The sequence below is a fragment of the Xyrauchen texanus genome, chromosome 27 (assembly GCF_025860055.1).
Source record: "Xyrauchen texanus isolate HMW12.3.18 chromosome 27, RBS_HiC_50CHRs, whole genome shotgun sequence".
NCBI lineage: Eukaryota > Metazoa > Chordata > Actinopteri > Cypriniformes > Catostomidae > Xyrauchen > Xyrauchen texanus.
The window spans coordinates 17,232,450-17,244,764 of record NC_068302.1 but is presented as its reverse complement, the minus strand read 5'-3'; the positions used below and the strand labels follow the sequence as shown (position 1 = coordinate 17,244,764).

Here is a 12,315-nt window from a genome sequence, read left to right as displayed (position 1 = left end):
ATGATTGAGCTGCTGAAATTCAACAGTACTGAGAATATGTTTACTGCTTACACCGAATATGCAATGAAATGGGCTGAAGACCTTAATAAAAAACCTGAGTGGCTACATGAGGCAGAGAATAATATTGCACACTGCAAGCATTTTGGGGAGCTATTTGTCCCTTTCTTAGAACAAACAGGTGATATACAACTTCTGAGTGTTGCTTCTTTGACATTTGTTACATTTGAATAGATGAATGGACGAGCCCCCAATTGTTACATTTTCTCCCTGTCTAGGGGTCGGGAAGAAAACTAACAAGTGATAAGGAACTAAAAAGAAAACAAAAACGTGTTTGGAGGTTTTCCCTCCTGTCCCAGCCAATAATAACCACAACAGGTTACGACAACAGTTTATTGTCATCTATAAATACAAAAGGAAGCATTAAGTCTTCAAGAGGGGACTAGGCCAAAATAATAAACAAAAGGAGTCTAGCTGAAGGGAGGCACAAAATAATTACCCTTACAAAGAAATAGAAAATTAACAACATAAATCTTGCCTCTCTCCCTATCTAGCCATAAATAGGAAAAAACAGGTTTTATAACAAAGAAAATGGCGTCCCCCTCTGTACCGCTTCCTTATGTCAACGGGTGTAAATGATCTCACACCCAACAAAGGTTCTTATAAATTACACTGTTTAAAGTATGGTACTTGTTAAACATAAAATACAACATGTAGCTCTGATTAACAACAACAACACTAAGCACAAAGGCTACACACACTGGAGCAGGAGGAAAGAGTCTCCTAGCTGAGGTTCCAGCTCAGCTTTATTCACATGTTCTTCAGGTAGTGGTGCACCAATCAGAGCAGCTCAGCACTCGATCTTAAATCAATGGCAGCTGATGTAAATTAACCTGGTTGGGAACGACAGAGAGAGAGAGAACACAAGGGAAAACAAGGGAGACAACAGAAAACATACAAACAATGGATAATCAATATACATGCAACTTCTACATCTACAGATGTAACAAGGAAATAAAGAAAGATATGCCCTGGGACGTAACACATTTTACACTAGACACTAAAACAACATGTGCCATGTGAATGAATCAATGTGAAACACTTTTTTTTTCATGTCTACAGCAAAACCAGAAGTTGTCATCCGGTCAGAAAGGCAGGCCAGCAATACACTACCAGCCATGGTGATGTGCAGTGCCTATGACTTTTATTCCAAAGAATCAAGATTACCTGGGTGAGAGATAATACTGAGGTGACTTCTGATGTGACCTCCACTGAAGAAATGACCTCCACTGAGAGTGAAATCAGATCCACTCTCACCTGGAATACACCCCCAAACCTGGAGATAAGATCTCCTGTGTGGTGGAGCATGCAGCTTCAGGAAACCCATCTATGACTGGGGTAAGAACATAGTTATGATACTAATATCCTGACAATGATGACCACAGAAACCAATGTTCTGTTTCTTCCACACTATTGTTCCATTATTTGCTGTAAGTTAAGAATGACAATCACAAAGATTCCTACAGACAAATCTGAAGATAATGTTTTCTTTGTCAGTTTTTTTTCATTGTTATTATTATTATTAGGGGTCAAGCCCCGTAGGGGCGAAGACCCCTATTGTTTTCGTTAATGTTCCTTTTCTTCTTCTTCTTCTTCCACTGGTGAGTCTGTGGCAGCCCATAAAACCACTAGCGGGAAAGTTATGAAATTTGGCACATAGCTAGAGGACAGTCTAAACTGTTACCACAGCAAATTTGGCGTCTCGACCTCAAAACCTCTAGCACAACCAATTGCCCAAATTTGCACTCACGTTTATGTTAACTGGCCTGAATGTTAAAGTTTATGTGACTTTTGAACTGTGAGTCCTACAATCGAAATTCTTTGTCCTCTGATTCATTGGCTCGATCCGAATGCACCCTATGACGTCATTTTCCATCATAAACCATACAGCTTTCGAATGGCGCTTCGACGAATAGCAAGCCAAAATGGACATGAGGGTATATCTCCGTAATGCTTTTGCATATTCATACCAAATGTATTATTTATCATAGGCACCATGACTCGAGGGTGCCTGCTCTGTTTCTGAACAGCACCACCTAGTGGTCACAAGATCAAAAAAGCACATTTTTGCTTATAACTTCTGAAAGGTTTGTCATAAAATCATCAACTTGGTCTCATTAGATTCAATGGTGTATAGCGAGTCCAACTATATGACAAATTGGCCTATTTCGGCCATTTTGAACGTGGGCCATTTTGAATTATAGTCATAAAATGCTGTATTTTACGAACGACTTGGCATATCATTACAAAACTCAGTATGTGTCTTTGGCACCATGCTCTGAAGGGACTCAAAAGTTTTGGGACAGCGCCATCTTGCGGTCAAAAATTATAATGCTATTTATAAAATTGCTAATAGCTATTGACTCCTTTTGCCTACTGTCATGAGACTGGTCTTGATAGATTCCGTGGTTCATGCCAAGAACAATCATAACAATTATGTCATGATTGAGCAATCTTCCTGTCCGCCATTTTTAAATGTTTTGAAAACCTACTTTTTCGTACTCCTCCAAAACTGTCCGATTTGCACAGAAATTGGCCTGCATCATCTAGAGGCAATCATGACAAACAGTTATTCACAGAATTTTGATAAACCATACCGTTTTTGAATGGCGCTTCAACGAATTCGATGAAGAATGCGCAAAATTTAACTTCAGGATGTATCTCTGCAATGCTGTAAGAGATTGGGACGAACCTTGGTACATGTCATCACCATTAGGCCCTGAGGTTACCTGCAGCATTTTGGTGCACTGCCCCCTACTGGTCAGGAGATTGAACGCTTTCCTGCATGATAACCATCATGCCCAGATACTACCTGAGCAGTTTCAGGACAGCGCCACATACTGGATAAAAATTCTAAGAAGTAGCTATTTTTTGTTATTTTTCAAATAAATGTTTTTTATGATTGAAAGTTTACTTTTTCTTACTCCTCATACACTGTAAATTGGACTCTAACCAAAAACATGTCACAAAGCTTCTTTTCCTTCTCATGGTGCTGATAATTGGCTTGACCCCGGTATTATATAGCTATATATTGCTTGCAGCTATATTTATTATTATTATTATTATTATTTTTGTTTCAGAGCAATGCCCAAAAAATAAGATATTCTTCTTAGCATAACTAAACATTCAAAATTACCACAGATGATTAAGACCTGTCTCAAATCTACACTTTAGCTAAATTATTTATTTTTATTAATGCTCCTAAAAACAAAACATAATGAATATGAATTCAGTAAATAATTCCTACGTTATCTTTGAAAAGTGAGAAATTATTAAGCAGATTTTCTATTCTTATACAGATTCCTCATCTGCTGACTCTGAAAGGAAAATTAACATTACTGGGGCTGCAGGGATGTTGTTGGGGGTGATTATGGCATCTGGAGGGCTGATCTACTATAAAAGATAATGCATAGGTTGGTCGATATATATACATTTGCAAATCTACACGTAAGAATGCAACACTTGTTGGACTGAAATGTTAACCTTAATTGCTCAAATAACTCTGTAACCATTAGGAAACAAAATTTAAGATTAAATAACAACTTGAAACAAATCTTGTAGTAATCACTGCTTGACACCTCCAGAGTCTGTGTATCTGTAAAAGGATCTGATTGCTTCCAATTGGCAGGCAGAGGGTTTCATGTCCGGTTATGGTGCTTTTCAGCCAATCAGATTGTGTGAATGAACCAGGCTGTTTTATAATCAGAGAATAGTTGAGAATCGCCATTATGTGGACACTGAGTTTCAGACTGTGCAATCTCAGCATATAGAGACATTGAAACCCTACCTAAGATCTTCAGACATTGTCAGAAATAGGTATATCTCAGGTCTGTCCAAGATAGAAAATGCTGTGTTGGGACATTCCATTCCAAATACATTATCAAACATCTGTTTCATATTAACTTGGAGTGTAAGAGCCCCCTCCTCTCCTTATTTCTTTCTTTCTGTATGTTTGTGTATATTGTATGAATGTGTATGACAGAGGTCCGAAGGATCCTTAGGATTCGAAGGAGCCTTTGTCATATGGAATCGTTATCTGTGATATCTGTATGATGTAATGCGTGTTCTCATTGGATAATACTGTAAACCTCCCTCTTAGTTTCGCACTATATCCTTGAATGCAAGACTTTAGAAGGGCGAGCTTTTCTATTCTTTATTTTGCTCCCCAACGTTGGTTCAATGCTTTGTGTTGATTCACGACTCAATAAACGACAGAGAAAAAGGCACTGCTATCGTTTAGAAGACTTTTATTTCTAAAAATTGGGGGCTCGTCTCCGGGATTTCTCCAAACGGTAAGAATCTAAGTTTCCTTTAAATGAGGGGTTGATTCTTGCTGTTTGATGAGAAATAATTTTAAAGTATATGATTATAATGTTATGATAGTGCCGTATTGGGTTATTGAAAGACCGTATAGGTCACCAGAGACTGGTCAGCAGAGACTGTTGACTCCTCTTGTTTAATTAATGCGGGAAGGGCGATAAAGGACATGATCAAGTTTATTATCGTTAGTAGTGTACAGTCTCCTCGTATTTTTGATAAATGCGGGAAGGTTTCCCTCGTACTTCTAATGAAATACGGGAAGAACAAAGAAAGAGACTTGAATTCCCTCTTTTTTGTTAGGTGATTTCCCCGTAAGTTTTGATAAACTGCGGGAAGAACGTAAAGAAGATCCGATCAATTTTCTTCGTTGTGTGATATCCTTTACTTTTGTAAGAAGGATTGTTGTGAGATATTTCATAAAAAATCTCCGTCGTTTTTTTTGGGCTTTGTGAAGTGAATCAATGCACAGTTTATTATTTTATTTTTTCCTTTTCCTCTTTCTCTATTCCTCTTCGTTCTTTGCTTCCTTTGACTAAAATGCTTTACTAACAATTGACACTGCAGCATTTTTTCTTCTTTGTTTTCTATTTCATTATTTGAATTTTGTTTATTTCGTTTAGAGGTGAATATTTTTGTGTGGTTTCAAAAATGGGAAATAAAATAAATCCACCTTTATTTAATGAATTTCCGAAAGATTTTATGGATAGCAATAATCAAGCCTTTTTTACGGAACCTTATCTATCAAATTTAGCTGGCTGGTCAGAGGGTAAAATACAATTAGATCCATTTCCGCTGAAGGATCCTTTAGCGATACAGACATGTCTGCAGCGAAAGACATGATCTACGGAAACTGGGGTGATCCAGAATGGGACTTTGATTATATGAAACAATCCTATAAAACTTGGGAAATGATGAAAAGTACTGGGATCGCGGACCTGACATAGATAAAGCGGCTGGAAAAAATTATAAAGATCGTAAATTCTCTCCCCCACGGGCTGATCTCAGCGAACAGCCTGAGGAGAGAGAAGGGAAAACTTTCTCTTCCCCCGTTTTCCCTCCGAGTTATGAATATCTTCAGGCTCCTATAGCGTGTGAGCCCGTGAAAAATAAACTATATCATGATTTGAAGGCTGTGACTGCAATTCCGTTCGTGGAAACTGCAGAAGGATTTCAGGTTCACCCGTTGCCTCTGGCTGATGTTATAGCTATCACCACGAATAATTTTTTAACGATGTCAATTGATGACCTTGATAAGCGTTTACGTGAGCTTTCCTCTGCTGGAGCCTTTGCTTCCTCCAACGGAAAAACTCTGATACTGTTACAGGTTGATGCTGCGGCTCAGAAAAATCCGTTCTTTCACACAAAAAGCATGTTAAATGTTACTGCTGCGGTCGCTCGGGGCATCTTGCAAAGTCTTGCAGACAAAGGGCTCATCTCAGTGCACAGTCAGTCTCACAGCCTGAGGGGAGAGGAAAAAGCAGCAGTTTAATACAAACCAGATGTGTACACGCTCAAATGTCTATGACAGAAAACCCCCTCTTTCGTTTTCTCCTAGCCACAGACAGAGTGTAACAGATTCAGGGAGATATCCAACTGAATGGAACTGCGCCTGACGGTGCGAGAGCAAAGAGTCTGAATTGTCACAACTTTCGATGCAATATCCAAACAAATCAAATGTTTTGCCATTCCTTGAACTAAATGTAGACCATAAACCATACATGTTTTTAATTGATAGCGGTGCTTCGGTGTCCTCGGTATCTTCCGATGTGTACTCAGGCTCTGTCACGGGAAAGCAAATTAATTCTGTAGGGATTAATAACGTTCCTATGAAAGGCGAATTGACGCCCACCTTACCAATTACTTCTAAGGATGCACCGACATTCTTTAAAATGCATTCATTTACAATCATACTGAATTCTCCATTCTGCCTGTTAGGTAGGGACTTGATGCATAAACTTGGTATGAAATTGAATTTTGACTCTAACTCTTTGACACTTCTGTTCCCTTCAGTTTTTTCCATTACAACCGACACCGGAAGTGCTCTTGTGGAAGATTCGTCTGCAACTGTGCTGATACCAGAAATTTCGGGGAGTCAACCCTCAATTGTGGGCGGAACACAAGGATGACGTAGGGTTAATAGCTATCCAGCCCTACAGGGCGAATTTGATACATAATAAGCCTGTGTTTCAGAAACAATACCCACTTTCTAAGGATAAAGAGGAGGGGCTTAAACCTCTCGTTACTCGATTTTTGGAACAAGGCATTCTGGTGCGAACTCATTCACCTTATAATACACCAATCAATCCAATTAAGAAGGCTAATGGTACTTCACGTTTAAGGCAAGATCTAAGAAAAATTAATGATTTGATCAAACCACTTGCTCATATTGTACCAGAAGTTCAGGCTATAATTAATTCTATTCCTTCAGAACATAAATTTTATTCTGTTATTGATTTAAGCTCCGCATTTTTTCAGTAATCCTGTTCATCCTGATACTCAGCCACTGTTTGCATTTTGTTTTGAGAATTGTCAATACAGTTGGACACGTCTCCCTCAAGGGTTCAGAGATTCTCCGGCTGTTTTCTCCGCTGTAGTGCACGACACATTGAAAGATGTCAAACTCCCTCCAGACACCTGCCTGCTGGTCACTGGTGCGTCTGAGGACATGTGTGCTGCTGCTTCAAAGATTGTTTGCAATGTCCTGGCTGAAGCTGGTTTCAAGGCCTCGAGAGACAAACTTCAATGGGTGCAGAGAAAAGTCCATTACCTTGGACATGAACTGTCACAAGGCCAAGTTCGTCTGTCTGCGGACAGGATCAAAGCCATCGCTACATTTAAGTATCCATCCACACGGAAGCAAATGCAAAGCTTCCTGGGACTGGTCAATTACTGCCGCCTGTGGGTGCCTAATTGCTCCATGTATGACAAAATCCTGCGAGAAGCTACGCTGGGTGACAAAGACGATATTACATGGACAAGTGAGATGAATCAAGCATTCAAACATTTGCAAGCATCACTCTTAAGGCCGCCTGCCCTTGGCCTACCCTGTTACACACAAGACTTTCATCTATACGTGTACGAAAGTGGTGGCACAGCCGCAGCAATCCTGGCCCAAGAGCATGGGGGCACTTTCCGACCAATAGCTTATTTATCTAAGACCCTTGATTCGGTGGCTAAGGGCCTTCCGGCTTGTTTGCGTGCAATGGCTGCTACAGCAATCATGATACAGGATGCTGAAAAGGTTGTTTTGTCACATCCTCTTATTGTACATGTTTCTCATCAGGTAGGAGCCATTATGCATAATATTTCGACTCAACACATGACTGCCCAACGCCATTCCGGCTATGAGGCTATATTGTTAGCTACTGCTAATGTAACGTTGAAAGTAACTTCTGTTATTCATGGCCCTACTGTACATTTGCATAGGTTGCTGACACAAGGTGAATTTGAGAGCGATGACCACGACTGCCTGAACAGGATCCAAATTTCGACTGCTTGCAGGCCAGACGTTTCCACGTCTGTCCTGGAGGAGGGAATCCATTGGTATATTGATGGATCCTGCTTTAAGCCAAACGACAATACATTTTTGTGTGGTTATGCTATTGTTGAATTGCCTAATAAAGTAATTGAAGCGTATTCACTGTCACATAAATCAGCACAAGTCGCAGAATTGATTGCTTTAACAAGAGCTTGTCAATTGGCAAAAGGTCAGTGTATCAATATATATACTGACTCCAAATATGCGTATGGTGAGTCCATGATTTTGCTAAATTGTGGGAGGAAAGAAATTTCAAAACCTCCGAAGGAAAACCAATTTCGCATCACAACATTGTGGCCGAGCTGATTAGTGCAGCACAGCTACCATCGAAGCTTTCTGTGATTAAAGTAGCTGGTCATAAAACAGGTGAGTCTGACGAGGCCAAAGGTAACAGATTTGCTGGACTAAGTAGCTGAAATGGGCAGCAAAAGAAGCAATACGTAGTCCGCATGTAAATGAACAAAATAATGAAGTGCCGATGATGAATTCATCGTTGATTAATGATTTGGATGTTAAAATCTTATAAGCTTAATCCTACTCAACATGATTTGACTCATTGGGCAGCCAATGAAGTAAAACCAGATCAAGTTGGTATTTTAAGAGATAAACAAGGTAGAATCGCGCTACCAGCATCTACTGTTGTAATGCTGTGTAGACATTATCATGGTGTATCACACGTGTCAAAAGAGAAAGTGATACAAAATTTGAATCAATCATACTGCATTGCGAATGTTCAAAGAAATACTTTGTTGATAATGGATGCTTGCCTGGTGTGTGCGCAAACAAACAGGCACAAGGCAATCAGCCATGATGCTTTACCGCATCCTGAACTTCCTTTCCAATATTTACAGATCGATTTTACACACATGCCTCCATGTGGAAATCACAAGTATTTGCTCGTGATTATTGACCGATTTACTAAGTGGCCTGAGGCTTTTCCGTGTGGAAAAGAAGACGCAAAGACAGTAGTGAAGGTTCTTGCAAAAGAAATTATACCGCGTTTCGGTATTCCAACTGTTATAGCGAGCGACAATGGAACTCCATTTGCTTCTAAAGTAACACAATTGTTAGCTAAAGAACTTAGTATTAATTGGCATTTTCATATCCCGTATCATCCTCAGTCTTCGTCAAACGTGGAACGTTTGAATAAAACGATAAAAGAACGTCTTAATAAAGCGTGTTTAAATACGGGCAGAAATTGGGTTGATTTATTGCCTGCCGTACTGACGGAAATGAGAATGTCTCCGTCAGCCACTACAAAAATGTCTTCCTTTGAAATTCTCATGGGTAGACCTTTCCCGACCCCTTGGGTCAGAGGTCGCGCTGGCAATCTTTCCACAGGTGACACGGAGGTGATCATTGCGGACGGATTATGTGGATTCCCTTATTAAAATATTAAATGGCATAAATGATGATATCTCTCTCTCTGCCTGCAGAAAGCTCTACTCATTTGTTCCGAATCAGCAGGTTCTGTTGAGGTATCTGAAACCAACGAAGTTAGGTGAACCAAAGTGGGCCCAACTACTGTACTGCCGGTGACCGGAACAGGTGTGCTGACTGATCTTCAACCACAGTGGATCCACGCAAGCCGCGTGAAGCTTGCTCCAGAGGAAGGCCTTACTGATTCAAGGTGAATGGTGAAAGCACTGGAGGAGCTGAACACGCAGCGCCAGTGCCCAACCGGAATCTTTGAATTAGGAGGACCTGAGGAGGAACCTGGAACAATCAACATGAAAACATTCCTACTGACACTCTGCATATGGCAGGTGTTCGTGCTTGCATATGCCTGTTCAGTATCAAAACAACAGCAAGGAGTCACAAGAGTAATTCCAATTACTAGAAATAATGTATGATGGTTTATGTTTTATGGTAATGTTAAAGAAAGATGTTTTTGTTACGAGGGTATGGGTAAACACCCAGAAACGAAGGTACATAGAATGTGATGCCTCAAGTGACCCTGAAGTATATTTACGGTGTTGGACAGCCAAGAGGTATTAAATGTTTGGATTAATTCTTGGCTAAAGATGGAGGAGGAATATGTAAAATATTTGGTGACAAATGCTATACATACATCCTGGGTCACATTGATGTTGATGATGGTGAATTCATGAAGGTATGAAAGGAAAGGGATAAGTTGAATAAAGAATTAGCTGATAACGTCAGGGAATATGGGGACATTTTCCAATGTGTTTGGGTGGTTCAGCACCCTGAATGTCTTCCATTATATCGATTGCTGTATGCATTTTACTTATGTTATTATTTGGCCTATGTTTGTTACAATTACTAATGCAAAAGAGTGACTGTTATGTTTGTACATATATACCAGAAAATGATGAAGATGGTCATATCATAGATGGTATAAATAATATGAAAAAATTGTTGATGAATTACAGAGAAGACAAATTAATGATAGATTGTGGGTTTGGAGATTGGATTACAAGTTGGAAACAATTACTTGTATCTTCTTTAATACCAATTGGAGTTATACAGTTAATCCTTTCATTTATTGTTTGTTGTATTATTCCATTCATTAGGATGTTGATTTATCGTTCTATGAATACTTTTGTATTCTCTCAAATACGCCTTAGCAAACAGAACTATCAAGTACTAATGATTTTGAAAGAAATGTTTGATTGAAATATGTTTCATGTATTATTCTGTAATAATGGACATACTGAGAATCATGTAATGTGATAATTATGTTATATTATAACTGTCATTATCAAAGGGGCCACTGTCAGAAATAGGTATATCTCAGGTCTGTCCAAGATAGAAAATGCTGTGTTGGGACATTCCATTCCAAATACATTATCAAACATCTGTTTCATATTGACTTGGAGTGTAAGAGCCCCTCCTCTCCTTATTTCTTTCTTTCTGTATGTTTGTGTATATTGTATGAATGTGTATGACAGAGGTCCGAAGGATCCTTAGGATTCGAAGGAGCCTTTGTCATATGGAATCGTTATCTGTGATATCTGTATGATGTAATGCGTGTTCTCATTGGATAATACTGTAAACCTCCCTCTTAGTTTCGCACTATATCCTTGAATGCAAGACTTTAGAAGGGCGAGCTTTTCTATTCTTTATTTTGCTCCCCAACGTTGGTTCGATGCTTTGTGTTGATTCACGACTCAATAAACGACGGAGAAAAAGGCACTGCTATCATTTAGAAGACTTTTATTTCTAACAGACATCTTCAGGCCAAATTATTCTTGTTAAAGAAATTAAACCATGACAAGCAGCTAGTTACTCATTTCAGTGAGTAAGTGAGTGACTGAACCTGACATCAGTTCAGCTGTAATTCGGTGTACACAACTGCATTTTTCTCCTCATTGCGTTTTGTTGTATAGGCCTTCTGGCATATATTATTGTAATTTTTGGGAAGTTTGATGAGTGTTAGTTCAGACCATGTTTATTTATCAATATAAATAAACGTTGTGAAGACGTACGCTTACTAGACGACCATATTCGGTGCAGCGACGTACTAAAATAACGTTGCATTGACGTAATTTTGTGATTCCCCTATTCGTCGTGGCGACACTATGTAGCTTGTACGTGGTATGTATGTTCCAACGTCCTAAAACAGATATGTTGTAAAAAAAAAAAAAAAGTGTTGTATGTTAGTGTTGGTATTGGGTTTGTCCAGTTAATGCGGTGGCGCATTGTGTTGGTGGGCTGTAGCACTGTTAAAAGCAGAGAAGATACACAGAAAAGCACGCTTGTCTGTGTATCGTTGGTTACTGAGATCAGTCCTGAATTAATTAGACCATCAAGATACAACAAAAAGTAAACAAACCGGACCAGATTTGTCTCAGCGACATACCAAAAAAAGTTATACTGACGTCATTTTGAGATTCCCCTATTAGTCGTGGCAACGTTATTATTGTACGCTGCTGGGACGTGGCGAATACGTTCCAACAATCAATTTTTGTACCAACAACGTTGCCATATGTTTCTCATTGCGTTTTACTCACGTAGTCGTGTTTTAAATAGCATCATACCTGCAGATAACCAGGCTCAGTAATGTAGTCTAGGGCATAGACCGTATGCCCAACTATCTAGGATTTTGCGTATGCCCACCTAAAATAAGTGATTATACGTATGGCCGCCAATACAACGAGTGGTCTTTTGACCCGGAATGTACTAACACGATGCCGCAGCACTGCTTAGAAAATTGTGTTTGTGTGTTTTATAAGTGTACAGAGATTCTCTCTAAACATGAACGGAGCACCGAGTGGCAGGAGCGCAACTGATGGCACAGGCAAGTCCGACAGTCGAACTAAGCTGATCCACCAATCAGAACATTCATTTCAGATGCGATTGGATATTTGCTAATCAATCACGTTTTCCGTTTCAGTAAGAGGCGGAACATTTCCTGTGTAAGCATAAGCATTTCCTGC

At 39.5% G+C, this 12,315-nt stretch overlaps 1 pseudogene; it reads left to right on the top strand.

Moving 5' to 3' along the window:
- On the top strand, positions 1-3,463 carry LOC127621235 (SMH class II histocompatibility antigen, beta-1 chain-like; annotated as a pseudogene).
- Positions 3,464-12,315: the final 8,852 nt, after the last annotated feature.